The sequence below is a fragment of the Tupaia chinensis genome, unplaced genomic scaffold, assembly GCF_000334495.1.
Source record: "Tupaia chinensis unplaced genomic scaffold, TupChi_1.0 Scaffold000037_9, whole genome shotgun sequence".
NCBI classification, from domain to species: domain Eukaryota; kingdom Metazoa; phylum Chordata; class Mammalia; order Scandentia; family Tupaiidae; genus Tupaia; species Tupaia belangeri.
In genome coordinates this window covers 920,968-936,075 of record NW_006159492.1, presented here as the reverse complement: position 1 = coordinate 936,075, position 15,108 = coordinate 920,968, and the positions used below count along the sequence as shown (strand labels likewise).

The 15,108-nt window shown below is 48.4% G+C and overlaps 1 protein-coding gene across 6 annotated transcripts in view; it reads left to right on the top strand.

The window, feature by feature from the left end:
* The window catches only part of MPPED2 (metallophosphoesterase domain containing 2), a 185,343-nt gene that overhangs the window by 80,209 nt on the left and 90,026 nt on the right, over positions 1-15,108 (top strand). The window contains exon 1 of one of the 6 annotated variants that reach the window (XM_027772755.1): positions 3,138-3,205. The exons of 4 other annotated variants lie outside the window; for them this stretch is intronic. The gene's annotated coding sequence lies outside the window, so the exon portion shown is untranslated. Of the gene's footprint in view, positions 1-3,137; positions 3,206-11,474; positions 11,558-15,108 lie in introns of those variants that run through there. One more of the 6 variants, XM_027772750.1, reaches the window with a different exon arrangement.

The following is a 15,108-nucleotide window of genomic DNA, read 5'->3' as shown; positions in this document are numbered from 1 at the left end:
ACTTTCTTGCTTATGATAAAGGATGGCCGATTCGGGGGATGTATTCTCCACGTTCTCATGATCCTGAACCAGGCCGTTCTCCACCCTTTTCTCATCATGATCTCTGTGGACTTCATTTACCTGTCTTTAATGGGGGATAGTAGTTCTTATCTCATACAGTTCTTGCATGGGTTAAAGAGGTTGGTGTATGAAGTATTTTAAGACATTGCCTGACAGAGGGTGTGCCTTCTATGCATTGATCCTAAACCACATATTCGCCATCCTCCTTGATCTCAGTGCGCTCCGAGGGGGGCATCATCCCCTGGCGTGTGTGCTTCCTGACTTCCTACATCAGCTTACTCATGGCAGGGGAGTCTGCTTCCTTAATATCTTTACTGTTTATTGGTAAAGGGCTGGGAAGACAGGACATAGTGACGGCTTCCCCTCAAAACGCCATTGTGGATTGCCATATCTCAGTAATTTCCTTGTTACTCTCTTTTATAGCACCTGCTGATTTGCATCCTAACACTTCCAATCTTAGCTAGTTATTAGGTATTTCCTTCTGTAGTGCTTCTTGTTCCCACCTGAGTATAAGCTCCATCGGGGCACAGAGCTGTAATGCCACATTCCCAGCCAGTACCAAGCTCATCGCAGGACACCAGGGAGTATTTGTTGAATGTTGTAGAAAGACTGGTCATTCCATGGACATTCTGGGTCTCTATTTCATTATCCAATCTCATCCTGATTTCTGGGAGGGTCAGCGATCTAATGAAATTTAATAGACTCTAATGGGATTTCTTTTCTCCATGCCTGCTGGATTGGAAAATTGGGTTAAGACTTGACTTTGTAAGACCCTCAAAATAAGTCAAAATTGAAAGAAAAGGCGGGGTGGGGGGGAGCTAAACCCTAGAGTGAGTGAATCTGGGGATGCAGAGTCGGAAGTGTGATGTGACATGACAGTTAAAAAGTAAGAACAGTTAAACCCAGACAACCAAGATCTGGTGAGATCTTTCAGTATAGGATCAACTCTACAAACTTCAGAGGGGTTTGAGCAGAAGTGGTTCAAGTTTTCAGATATGGAGAATTATGTTAAAACTGGCAAAAAATACCTTCTATTCTTAGTAGTCTACATAATCTCCAGGTTCTGATCAAAGCACTCAAAATGAATTAATTTTTTAAAAAATAAAAGTAGTCTTTTTTAAAGAAACGTGTCTTTAATTTTCACCATGTTGGCCCTAGCTTCCACTTGGAGGAGAATAATCCTGGTGAAAAAGGAAAGCTGGTACCTCAAAGACATGCAGCAATGAAATGCTGAAGTTGAGATGAGCCTATGTATTATCAGATAGTAGTTCAGGAAATCTTTTCCTCTGAACCTCAAGAACCACCTCGATGTCTTTGATATTTTGAAAAAGGGTTATCATATTGTCTCAGGGTAAGCAGAGCCCCTTAGCTACTCATGGAAAAATAGTAAGTAGAAATTAGGTTGTTGGCAATATGGAAGGTCTTTACCAATGCGAAAGATCTTTACCAGCGTGGAAGGCCAAGGTCTTTCGCTACAGAGTAATAGTATCAGAGATAGGAGAAAAGTTTGCAGGAACAGTAGCTTGATCCAGAGATGTCATTTCTGTCACTTAAAATTACTCTTTAAGATGACAGTTAAAGTGCCTAAAGAGATTCCGTAAGTCAAAGAAAATAGTCTTAAATCGTAATAGAAGAGGTTAAAAAAAAATAGGAAAGAAAAGAGTGTCCCGACAGTGAGATCTGAGCAGTCCTCTGTGTCTATGACATCTGAAGAAATGAGTGGCTATATGCCCTGGGTGTTACCGGATCATTTTTGCTGGTGGTGGCAGATTGATTTTGGAGATCAGGATTCATGTTTTTAGACATTGTCTTCGAAAGAGCCTTTCAGTTTTCTAGAACGTAAATTTTCTGATCTTTAAGCAAATCAGTTAAATGATGACTCAGTGACTGACCCCTTAGTATGATTTGATAGAGTAGAAGAGGCTTGGTCTGCAAAAGTGGGAGTTGTGCATTGCAACTAAGTCATTGCGCAGCCTTCAGGAAGTCATGGAGCCTTGCTAGGTCCTCCCCTCCCATTCCATAGAAGGAATGATTCCGGAAGTTTGCTGAGAACTCTGCTGGGTTGGCATTTCAGTAGACCTGGGACTAAAGGAGAAGATCTCAGGAGTATTCTACTGCCTCTCGATTTTCTGTCGAAAGTCAAAGGGAAGAGCTGGCCTTGCACATAAATTAACATGGATTCTTTCATCTGACCCAATAACTCGGGGCCTGAGAAGATACAGCACATGTCCTGTTTGGACCTGGGCACAGGCTCATTTATGAAGAGTGGCCTCTGCAAAGCCAGCTGTCAAAACAGCAGTGATTTGCCCGAGTGGCCTAGGGGTGAAAACTTTCAGATGAAGGGATTCAGCAAAGAAGAAATACAGGCACGGTCCTCAAATAATGAATGACTATTCCATTAACTCCACGTATTGATTAGCTCCTCTGAGCTGCCGAATCCTGGGAACAAAGGCTGGAAAATCTTTAAGGGAGTCATGCTAACCATGCAGCAGTAATTCCCTTCTCCCATGAAATTGCAACGCATTGCTTGTGTGATGGTACAGTTCATTCATTCATTTATTCATCTGTTCATTTCTTCACTTACTCAAGGAAATTGAATCCTTACTATGTGTCGGTCTCCCTCTGTGCCTCTTTTTGCCTTCCCAAACAAAATAGTCCCCCTTGTAACAGCTTTGAAAATGAGATTTACTTTCCCCAAAGCAAGTAAATGGCATATCTCGTGATGTATCTAATTGGTGGCCTCTTTAAATAAAGTAAAAGTGGAGTTGTAACATTTTCAGGTCATCTCGAATCCAAAATCGAGGTAACTAGCTTCTGATAGCACCATGGTTTTCAACCAGGATAGAATTAGTTCTTTATTCATGTATTGATTTAATAAATATTGAAGCTTGCTGAAAATTCAGTCAAATGAAATACAGTCTGAGCCCTCCTGAGGTCCTTAGTGAAGCAGGAGAGAGGGAGCTCTGTACACAGACACTCATCTGACCTGCAGGCACTTGGCAGAGCTCAGAGCTCAGAGCTCAGAGCTCAGGGCCCGAGTGGAGGAGTGGCCAGATCACAAAGAGTTCTGCACACTCCATCAGGGAGTTTGGCCTTTTGTCTGCAGGCAATCATAGAGAAAGCAGCTGGGAGGATTTTAGAGTGGGTGAGTGTTTAAGTGTGTGGAGAGGGAGGGTGCGTGACCAGATTGGTATTTGATAGGGTCACTCCAGCCTCAGCGAGGATGGCGGGAGCCAAGGCGGCCTGCAGCAGGCGGACGCGTTTGCTTGGGCTGTCGTGAAATCCAGACTGGGTGGCTGGCATGGCCGACAGTTTTTGCTCCTCACCGGTATCAGCAGGTTTGGAGTCCCTTGAGGTCTGTCTCCTTGGCTTGCAGACGGCTACTGTCTGGCTGTGTCCTTAGATGGTCTCCTTGGGCGTGCACATCTCTGGTGTCTCTGGGTGTCTGAGTTTCTTCTTTTTACGTTTATCTCTTCTTTGAGAAAGAGAGACAGAGAGAGATGCAGAGGGATAGGCACCCCCCCCCCCAGAGCCTTTGCACTGCCATCAACCCCAGCCCCAGCCTGCCTGGTCACTGGCACGTGACCGGGAGCCCTCAGGATGTGAACTTGGGACCTTCTCACGTGGGTTCAGTGTCGCAGCACGTTGTGTTGCACCGTGCCACTGTGATCGGTTCCAAATTTCTTCTTTTTGTAAAGACATCAGTCATATTGGCTTAGGGCCTACCCTCTCAGCCGCCTAGTGATTTCATCGCCTGTTTAAAGGCCTTTTCTTATTAGAGTCACGTTCTGAGGTCCTGGGAGTGAGAACTTCATCTGGGGACACAGTTCAGCCCGTACTAGAAGTGAGGAAGCTGGGGAAACCCGCACCTCGTGGGAGGGTACGGGTGTGGATGGCGAGGGAGAGCAGTGGAAGTGCACCTGGATGATGGAGGCGAGGCTAAGGCCGGCTGTGTTCCCCTGACGTCAGCCACCCTCCCAGGACAAAGGCCACAGCTGCCTTCTTCACGGGCCGTCTTGCTGGGGTGTTGGGCAGGATGTGCGTTCCACCTGGGCTCCGATGTCCCGGATTCCTCGAAATAGGGAGGCAGATTATTTAAAGACAGCTCCTGCCTTCAGCGCGTAGATTCAGGAAGACGCTGCCATTTCTCACTTGAGCTACAGCTTTGAGATACCCAGAGCTAGTCTGTGGAGACTAGACACTTGCAGACAGGGAATGGAAATGTAGAAAGTGAAATACGAGGGGCCTCCCAAAAGCTCATGGAAACGTATATTGTGAAAACACTGTGGGGAACCAGCAGTTAGCGTAATGGCTATGTCGCTGGATTCCCACGTAGTCGACCACGGTTCGTGACCCGGACCCGGTGGCTTAAAACGCACGCCGGGCGCGTGGGCGTGCGTGCCCAAGATCCCGAGAGGAGAATGGAGGAGAAGGGATTGCGGCGTGACCATCCCCCCTGGGGGGTGATTTCTCGCTTTCTGTCTCTATGTCTCTCTCTGTCTGTCTGGCGAGCGCACGCGCCCTACAGTGAAAATCTCTCCAAAAAAAAAAAAAACACTGTGCATGGATTTCAACATGTTCTGCACCCAAATCAACCAATATTTTAATCCTGTTTCTCCAAGAACTTTCTGAAGTCCCTTTGTAGCTCTCCAGCTGGTTACTTCCTGAAATTTTCGGCCTTGAGGGTTGTGTCGAACCTCCAGAAATCCTCTCTTCCTGAAGAATCACTCCTGAAGAATTACTCTACAGACTTTGTACTGCTTAGACCTGAGGGGAGGCCGATGGCATTAGGGCACAAAGCAGTTCCCAAAGAGAGATGTCAGAGTCTGTTGGAACTGGTGTTTCAGTGGAACCAAAACCTTATTCTAAGGCTTTATGATTTTATACCCCCGGGAAGTCTTAGTTGCTCTGATTAAGTGGAACTCTTATTAGCAGAACACGTTGCCCGTTGAGAGGTGGGTGAAGGCAGAACTGAAGGAGGAAACAGACATGATCTCTGGTCCCTCTCTCTAATCACTGTCACTATTGATCAGAGTAACCTTCCCTGAGAGGGTTCTTTGTAAATTTTATCCTTGAAATGCTTCATTAAAATTTCGAGTTATAAAATGGGAAAAGTCAATTTTATTGGATTCTACATTTTACTCTCTATGGCTTCCTGTCCAGAGAGCAAATTATTAAAATTGACATAGGATGCATTTGCAAGGTAATATCCCCCTTCCTGGGCTCTGCTCTAAACTTTGAGATATTCTGTAGAATGGATTAGATTATATAGAGAGTGGGGACTTTGAAAAGAAAATAGAATTGTGTATTGATGCCTTCAGAAATATTATTTGATGGCAATAAAATACTCCCTGAAATTCCCTTCAGAGAGGAGAAAATGGAGTTTGTTTGCCATAATTGCATTTTCAAGCATTTGCTCTCACACTTTCCAATATAAGCCAATTGGAACCTGTGATTTGGTTTTGCTTATTGGCAAAAGTACCATGTAAATTGATCTGTGATGCATTTAAAGAAGATGCTTTGAAAGTTTGGAAATTGAGATGGCTTTTTTCTTATTAGATTTCGAGAGTATTAGGGTTCATTTCTATATTTTAGTCTAATGTAATATTAGCCAAATATGTTCTTTTTCAATTTAGTTTTAATCAAGTTCTAGAAGACCGTCTTCAGCTAGCCCCAGTGGCACTGTTAAGGCTCAGATTTTATTCCCGCTGTCACCCTTCCGTTCTGGTGGTTGCCGCCCAGCCCGTCAGCATCACCGAATACTGAAATCCTGCATTAATCTGCCCAAATGGTATTCTAGCACACAAAAATAATAGTTATTAGAAAAAGGCTTTTCTGTATTCCTATTTGCCAGGGTTAAGGGTGGGTGGGGGATCTAAAAAGCCTCTAAAATTATTTCTTTTAAAACATATGGCCTCCAGGCCTTGTGTTATTTTTATTTAATTTGATCTTCACTATACTTAATGGTTTAAAATGGAAACACACAGGATTTGCATTCGTTCCTCTAATTATTCAGTAGAATAATTGCCACTTAATTTTATAATTATTGCTAGAAGGAACCCTTTTTCTCAGTTGCTTTTTAAAGGCTTGGTGGGGTGGGGGGAATATTCTTCAGCTCACCATAGTCTTTGTCAGTTAACAACACCAGTTTATTAAAGATATTTATTGAATCCTCTTTCAAGGTGGTAGAAGGTAAGAGACAGGCCCCTTACCCTGCTCGACGTTACAGTGTGAAACAGGGGACAGGAGAAAAACCAGCCTCATCATCCAGGCCGCGCGTGCCAGGTGTTGGACAAGGTCCTTTCTCAGTCTGTTCATCTTTTCCACTGTGTGAGGCAGGTTGTACGATTATTCTGTTTTTTGGATAAGTCGAATGAGGCATATTTTGAGTTTGAATTTTGCAGGTACTAAGTGACAAAACCAAGAACTCGATCCCGGGTCTGTGTGACCCCGAAGTTCCTCTGTGCCCGATCCTCGAGTTCCTCTAAGTTCAAGTGATAAAAGCGTGTACTCCGCTAATCGAGATGAGACTTGACGACATCTTGACCAGTGTTTCTTGTAGCTATTCAGGGGAACCCTCCTGTGGATCGTTCTCTGAAGCTCGAGGAAGTAGATTGAAGGGTCTGTAGGAAATAGTCCGAGTGTGCAGGTCGGATTTGTTGTCGGTGGTAAAAATCCTTCTCAACAAGTCAGGGCCCGTATTTGCGGGGAAAGGCTGCGTGTAACGAACCGTGAAAGAGCCTGCCTTATGATCCCTGGTGTCCAGTCGGATGGTGATCCGGGATGTAGGTGGAGATGAGCCCCACTGGGCAGGTGCCACGAGGGCTTCACACTGGGGACAGGCCATGTGGGCCTGGTGGCCAGTTACAGTGGGAAACAGCTAGAAAAAAGGAGGGGCTTGTCATTCAGTTGTACTACCTCGTGGTTGTCTTTAAGAACACACGCGTGCAGATGAGTACGTGTGCGTGTGAATGTGCGTGTGAAAGTCACAGAGCGTTCTGTGGGAACAGGGTTACGGCCGAGACAGGAACGCCTACGGAGCGGACGCTGCTGAGTGGCAGTCAGACCCCGGAGCCCTTCGCAGGGCCTTTCTAAAGGATGGTGCTAAGGCCTGCTCCCGCCTGGCCCACACTCGTCAGCCCCTTACCTGTCCTCGGTGCAGTTCCTGGTGACCCTTCAGATCCGGGAGTGCTTTCCGGGAGCAGGTGGGGAGTGGGCTTTTACCTCCTTTGTGTGGACGAAGGTTTGTGACGTCTCCTGGTGCTTTGGGCTTCCTTTTATGGAGGAGGCTGAAGAAGAGGAGGGAGCCCGTCAGCATTTCTGGGCACGGTCCCTGCGGGACACTCGGGCTGCCTTTGTTCCCCTAGGTTTCGGGCATGGCGCAGACATCGCTGTGATGGAGTTTCATGTGTTCACCATTTCTTAGACTCGGTTCCCCTTGCAAGCATGGAAGGAACCTGAGGCATGGGTTTCGGAGAAGGCAGCGGCCTGAGCCTGCCGTGTGCTCCGGCAGCAAGTGTGAGCGCGCACGGTAGAGCCGCCAGGACTTGTGAAGGTTAATGGAGCCTGACGGGGGACGGGCCGAGGTCAGACGGAGCTTGCCCTGACTGAACGATTCTGGTGGTTTTACGTCTGAAGCGAGCGAGCGCAAACCGTGGAGCCTAGAGGGGTTTCTGGAGTAGGAGTGGGCATCACCAACCGCCAGGGCCTTTTCCAGGAGTGGGGGTGCAGCAGCGAAAGGAGGGATCTGCCTCTTCGCAGCCCACAGAGTCCCCTCCTGCAATGCCTTCTGCGCCCACCCCGAGCCTCCTTGTTCTTCGTGCTTGAAGCCATCCGCAATTCCTTTTTTTCCCCTTTCATCTTCCCGCTGAATTTTCTGCTTGGCCAGTTTTCAAGCATAGGTTATTCTTACTTAGTCCTCAGTGGGATAGAGAGGCTTCAAGGGGTTCGGACATTTCCCCTGTTCTTGCTTAGTCATATTAAATATATATGAATAATTTTAAATAGGAAAAATGTTCTTCTGTCTGCCTCCAGGTGTTAGCAGAGTCCCTTTATACCACTGGTATTTGGGAGTGGTGTTTTAGAGCAGACCCCTGGCTCTGCCTCACGTCGGCCGAAGGTTTCAGAAATGCGATCAAATTGTACAGAAGCTCTTTTGTTTGGAAACGGTCCTATGATAATAGGTCTGACCGTGCATCTCTTTGATTCTTTTCATCATCCGATCTAGTTAGCTTTTTCTCCCCTTGCACATTGGCAAGGGAAGGGAAGGCCAGAGGTTACACCTTCTGAATTTGATTTTCCTGGGCACCTGGGAGCCACAGCAAGTTCTCCTTCCATCCTGTCATCTCTTGTTTTTCTTTCTACTGCAGAGTGAGCTGCATTTACTGCAGGGTTATGCCACGGGCACTTTTAGTGTCCTCAGATATTTTCACACTCTATCATGTCGGAGAATGGAGGAGTGTGGGCCTAGGGATTCGAGGTCATGACGCTTGTCACCGTTATAGAACTAGATTTTCTTTTACCCAGAAAACCTGGCAAGCTACGTTTGCTTCTGGGTGTTCTTTCACAAAGAACACGTGCTTTCTCCTGGGCTTTGGCGCAGGTGCATAGAAGAAGACAGGAGGTTAGCCGTGGTTTCCAGATCCCTGATGAGAGCAGGGGGCCTGGGGAAGATGGTACCGAGTGTGAGCCTCGACCTGAAGGGCCATTTCCGGCGCCCCTGCTTCTCACACTCCCCATGCGTGAAGAAGGAAGATGACGGAGCAAAGCCACCTTTTGGTAGGCGTAGCCCAGGAAAAGCAAATATTTTTGAATGGACCTTGGATTTTGGTTTGACTTGAAGTTGAGTTTTCTAGACGAATACATTCTATAATGATGTATAGCAGAAAAATTAGTTGCTGTTGTGGGATAATTAATTTTGAGGGACATTAACTGTTAGCGGGGTGGGGTAAGCTGGCAAGGGAACTGTGTCTGGACAGGGCAGTGCGTGTTCGAGATGGGGACGCACACGTGCTTTCTGTCCTATTCCACGTGGCCCGGTTCACTTTGTTTTGACTTCTCTAGTCCCTGTAGGTGTTGGGGTGTATCTCAGACTTCCGTTCTCCTGTCAGAGTCTCATCCTACTTCTGATATATAGCTAGTGAGTTTTTTATTCTGGGACCTCACACAAAGTCAGCCTTTTCTTCTTTGGGTGTGCTCCCACATTCTCGGCCGTCTCCCCTTAGGCAGGCTCCCACACACATTCTCCTGGGGGCTGGAAGGTAAGCAGTTACACTGACAGCGGTAGTAGCATTTGGGGACTGACCTAGCTGAGCAGGATGCGTGTCATAGCCTGGGGTGGACCATGCTTTTTATGCCATGGAGAAGTCCACCACAGCCAGAGAAGCATGTGGAGTAGGGAGTTCTGTTTCATGGGACCGAGAGGGCACGACTGCCTAGAAGCGGAGAGGAGCTCGTTGGAGATGGGGACCGATGAGGCAGACTGGAGCCCAGCTGTGTCCAGGTGACACGACTTCGATCATCAGAGAATACTGGCCCGGGAGGCAGAAGAGGTAGATTCTCACCCCAGTGCCACCCCTCAGCCTGTGACTATGCGTGGCATGTGGCGGCACTGCTGGCTTTCAGTTTCCTCATCAAGAATGTGGAGTTGGATGAATCAATGGTTTTCTCTAGAAGTTATTTTCAAGCCAGGGGGAATGTTCCTCAAATGGAATTTGACCCCAGATTGTGAACTCAAGACCAGCAGAGCTGCCCGGCGAGCAGAGGAGCAGGGCCTCCCGTGGCCTTGACTTTGCCATGTCGCCCGGCTCCAGCCTGGGGGACTTCCCAGAGGATGGCTCCGCTCGTCTGAGACCCTCCTGGGCTCGGTGCTGGAGTTCACGGCGCTGCATGTCCAGGGTGTATAGGACGGGAGGCCGACCGTGACTCGTCCCTGCTCGTTGGTTGTGGGTTTGCCTCCGCCCGCATGCACAGCTGCAGGCCCTCGGCATGCCTGGCTGCTCTGTTCCTTACCTCACACCCGCAGGCGAGAGCCCCCGTCTGACTCGAAGGCGACGAGGCTATTTCAGATGAGTAGCGGCCACCGAACAGTCCGGTATTACCTATCACCGTGTACACTGTTCACTTGCGAAGAAAAGACCAATTCTGGCACTTGTTTGGTATCCAGTAAACCCTGGGAAAGACAGGGACCTGGACAAGAGGAAGAAGGCCGTGTGCTGGTGGGGTGGGAGGTCAGGCTCGCTCGACAGGCGGTGTGTCTACCCTGCACAGGTCGGAGGCCTCAGCGGCCCGTCCTCCTTCATGCCTGGGTCCTTCTTGGCCCTAATAATACCTTCATGGGCTTGAAAGACATATAGAAGGAATTAGAACATCAAATTTTCTTTTTTATCTTCAGATGGTTTTCTTTGAGAGCAGGAAGTTGCGCCTGGCACCAGGAGTGATCCAATGTGTGGATAAACTAAGGACTGCTTACAGGCAGTTGGGGAAGAGTAGTTTTCTTCATAATGATAATAATAATAACAGCCACACAGGTGATGCCAGTTGAGTGAATGAAGTGCCAGGTACTGTGGAGGCTCTTTGCATGTAGGGTCTCGCTAAACCCTCACCGAATCTTAGGGTAGTATTTATGCTTGAAAAAACCGTCATTTAAAAGGGTCGGTTGGAGGATAGTTGGTTAAACTAACCGTCTGGGGAAGAGAACAGGACGTGAGGGATTAAGCCTGGAAGAAAACGTCACCTTGGCTTCCACTTTGTCATAGCCCAAGCTGACGAGCCCAGTTCCTGGGATCCAAGGAAGCTCCTGGCTAGAATTATGGGAGTTCAGTCATCCCTTCATTTACTCAGCACAGGTGGACCGTGCGCCTGCTACCGTGAAGACACGTACCTGGGTGCTCAGGGAAAGCAAGGAGCCGCATACCCAGGTCTGGGGAAGGCAAGCTGCTCGTGAACAGCAGGACTGAAAGACTGGAGTAGTCTGTTAACGTGCCTGGTGGCCTACTCTGCCCCATGCAGATGCCATCCAAGCTTGTCTCGTTTACCTTTGCCACCACCCACGAGGCAGGCGGTGTTGGCATCGCTGTTCTGCGGGTGTGCTCTCCCGAGCAGGAGGAGTCTGTCCAAGGTCCTCGCCAGCGGTCTGCAGAGTCGCTGCTCTTAACCCTTGAATTGCGGTAGCTTAAAAATGGAGCCCTGGGGACTAGAAACGTGACAAGGAAGGAAGCAATCGTGTGCGTAGACATGAAGACGAAAGGGGAGAGCAGATGGAGTACCTGCTGGGCGGTGAGAGGCTGAGGGAGAAAGCGAGAGGAAGGGACATAGAGTCAGAGAGGAAGGAGACCTTGACGAGGGCAGCGTCCGTCACCAGGGACAGTGACGTCACGGTGGCCTGACCAAGAGGTGAGAATTCAGAAGACGCCTTGACTTTAACCGCTGTTAGTTAGGAGAGACGTACCAGAGAAGCTCTTGGAAGAGAATAGAAACAGAAGCCTGACTGCACGGGGTAAGTTCTGAGCAACCATTTCTCTCTAAGTTGCTATATCTAGTAATAAAGTGGCCTGTCAGGCAAAACAGGTGTCACACGTGCACTCGGCAGGGAGGAGAGAGACAGAGAGACACAGAGAAAGGGAAACGAGAGATCACCCTTACAGGGGAATGGCCGTGCCACAATCCCTTCTCCCTTCTCTCAGGATTTTGGGGGTGCATGCACCCATGCCCTGTGCGATTTTCAGCCACCAGGTTCAGGTCACGTGGGAGTCCAGCATCGCCATGCCACCTGCTGGCCCCTCATCTGAATCCTATTCTGATTATTTCAAACAAAATGTAGCTGAGGGCTAACCACAATGGCTGCGTGTGCTGCATTTGGCCCACTGACCATGAGCTTCTAGAACCCTTCTCCCGGAAGTTTAATAGGGAAGCATCTCAAAGAAGCAGCAAGGTCAAGAACGCCCACGACAGTGTGCAGCATGCACGTGTGTCTGTCAAGGGTGCCTCGCTTCTGTTTTCCCGAGGTGTGTAAACATAAAGTCGCTGAGGAGGAGGATTCAGTAGGGAGCCCTAAAATGTCAGAGAGGAGCTGTCTCATGGGGTGAGAGGAGTGGGGTGAAGAGGACGATTATTGGAAAGACAGAAGATGCCCACGGATGGGTCTCCCAGGAAGTGGCTAGGATGTGGAGAGGTCCCACGCCCCTCATTATCTGTGTGGCTGGAGGACGCTTAGCATGTCCCTTGGCGGGGCCAGAGAGACCCTGCGTGCTTGAGAGGAACCTGGTAATGTTCTACTGGCTGTTGGGGAACAGGAGGTGATGAGCGTGAGGACCAGTGAGGATGGGTGTGTGGGTTGGTTTTCATTTCATGAGTGTCTGTGTGACACACCAAGAGCAGAAGACAGAACAGAGAGAGACTCACGTGCTGGCCCAAGAGCTCCTGGCCTCGCCCGAGTCTGCAGTCTGAACTGAGCTCGTGGGCTACCAGGCCGCGTCCCAGTCATCCACTTGCTGCCATGATCACTTTCCCACAGGTAATTCCGTGAATTACCTCCTCCTCCATAGTTCTCCTTGAGTTATCTCTTATTTTTGTATATAAAAGTAGAAAAAAATCATTGCTTTCACTGTTTTGTATTTTTCCAAATATGCATTTTTTTTTGGAGAGGTTTTTGCTATAGGGCGCGTGCGCTCGCCAGACAGAGAGAGACATAGAGACAGAAAGTGAGAAATCACCCCCCAGGGGGGATGGTCACGCCGCAATCCCTTCTCCTCCATTCTCCTCTCAGGATCTTAGGCACGCACGCACACATGCCTGGCGTGAGTTTAAACCACCGGGTCTGGGACGCGAACCACGGTCGACCACATGGGAGTCCAGCAACACAGCCATTACGCCAACTGCTGGTCCCTCCAAATATGCATTTTTAAAACATACACAACTCTGGGGAACCAGCAGTTAGCGTAATGGCTATGTCGCTGGACTCCCACATAGTCGACCGCGGTTCGTGTCCCGGACCCGGTGGCTTAAAACTCACGCCGGGCGCGTGTGCGTGCGTGCCCAAGATCCCGAGAGGAGAATGGAGGAGAAGGGATTGCGGCGTGACCATCCCCCCTGGGGGGTGATTTCTCACTTTCTGTCTCTATGTCTCTCTCTGTGTGTCTGGCGAGCGCACGCGCCCTACAATGAAAATCTCTCTCAAAAAAAAAAAAAAAACATACACAACTCTGACATCTTGTGAATGGTTTATATCTATTTCACTTAAAATAACCTCGTATGTACTTAGTAGAACATGGTACCATCCACTGGGAAAAGGGGACCCATCAGTTGACAGAGTTCTCTGGGTCATTCAGAGCACGGCATTTTTCCATGTAAGAATAACTCTCTGTGGCCTTGCTTTTTTATCCCGCAGCTCAGCTTGGATGGCCTGAGCTGAATAAAATGGACCAAGGCAGGGCATCTTTGTCTGACAATTTTAAAGTGATGCTATTTGAATACCAAGGAGTTTGAAGCTTGGCGGCAGAGCCTTCCAAATTAATCTAGTCTGGAAAAACGAAAATGCCATCAAGTAACTGGAGATTTGTCAGCTGCCCTGCTTACACTTTTCACAGAAAACATAAAGGTTGGCAGATTATAGATGAAAGGTCAGTTCGGCAAAAAAGAAAATATGTCAAACAATCTCATAACACAGGGAACAGAGGATGGAAGTTAGAAGCCACGACTGGATTCCCAGAAGGAGATGAGTCTTTCGGCGCTGGGCAAACATCAGGGCCATCTCCACGCTATTCATTTTGGTGGCTACTTCTTTATGCTGAGTCTCCAAAATTCAGTTTAAAAAGCACTGACAATACCTGTCTTCCTGAGGAAGACTTACTCTGCCTCCGTTTTATTTCTTTTCTTTAAAACTGGTCAGAAGGGGAAAAAATGTACTTTTTTTTACCCTGTTCTTACTTTCACCTGTTCCATGCCTGAACCAAAACTCTACAGTGAGGACAAGTGGAGAAGCCTGGTCTTCACGGTGAGAGGCTTCCGCGAGTCCACCCTCACGAAGGACTGGAGGGCACCAGGCAGCCGCAGTGCCATGTACGAGTGGGATCTTCTGCTCAGAGACACGGGGCAGAGGCTGGCTCTAAAGCCTAGTGGTTGAGGCAGCCAGATCCCACATAGCTGACTATGGCTTGAATCCTGGCCCCATGTGCATGTGCGTGCATGTCCCAAATCCCAGCGGGATGGAGAAACAGAGGCGAAGGGGTTGTGGTGTGACCACGCCCCATTGGCAATTGCTTCGCTCTTCTCCTTCTCTCTCTCTGTCTCTGTCTCTCTCTGATAAGAGTGCATGTGCCCACTTGCAATTAAGGAAGAAAAGCAAAACAAAGTGATTCATGCCTTTGGGACAGATTGCTGTTCTGGTCTGGGAGCACGAGTGGGCCTGGAGGTGCCGCAGTAAGGTATTGAGCCCACAGAGCCAGGATGCTGGGATTATGGGGCCTCTGTCCGAGTTTCAGTGGGTGCAGCACTGGGAGTTCGCAGGCCTGTTAAAATGTCTTCCCTCTGCACTTCAGGTGCAGGTGGCATGCAAAATGTCATCACCATTCTGTCTAATAACGTGGAATGTATGTCACACTCTGAACTGCCAGACTTGCACTAAACACGCGTTTGAAGGAGGCTTCCTATTTTTTGTGAGCGCCTCCACAGAGCCTTAAAAATAACCGACCAAAAGGCTGTCACCTAGCACGGCGGGCCAGGAGTCATGCATGTCTGTTGACACCTGGCCTCAACATTCTGGTTTCATGTCTCTACAGTGTTATTTTCTATCAGATTGCCTTCATCTCTCTCTTAAGCCTCTGCATTAACACACATGCTAAATATGCAAATTTTTTTGACCAGTAGAAACCTACACATAAAAAGCTAACATCAGTAAAGTTGCAAAACGTGATCTGGTGGTCAGGAAAACACTCCCGTGTCAGGAGCTACATGCGCAGCGTGTGCTGAGACAGCGAGGACTTCGGCGTAATCATTCCAGTTTGCATCGCTAGATCCAAATGGACTGATGACAGAATTTGCTATCCAATC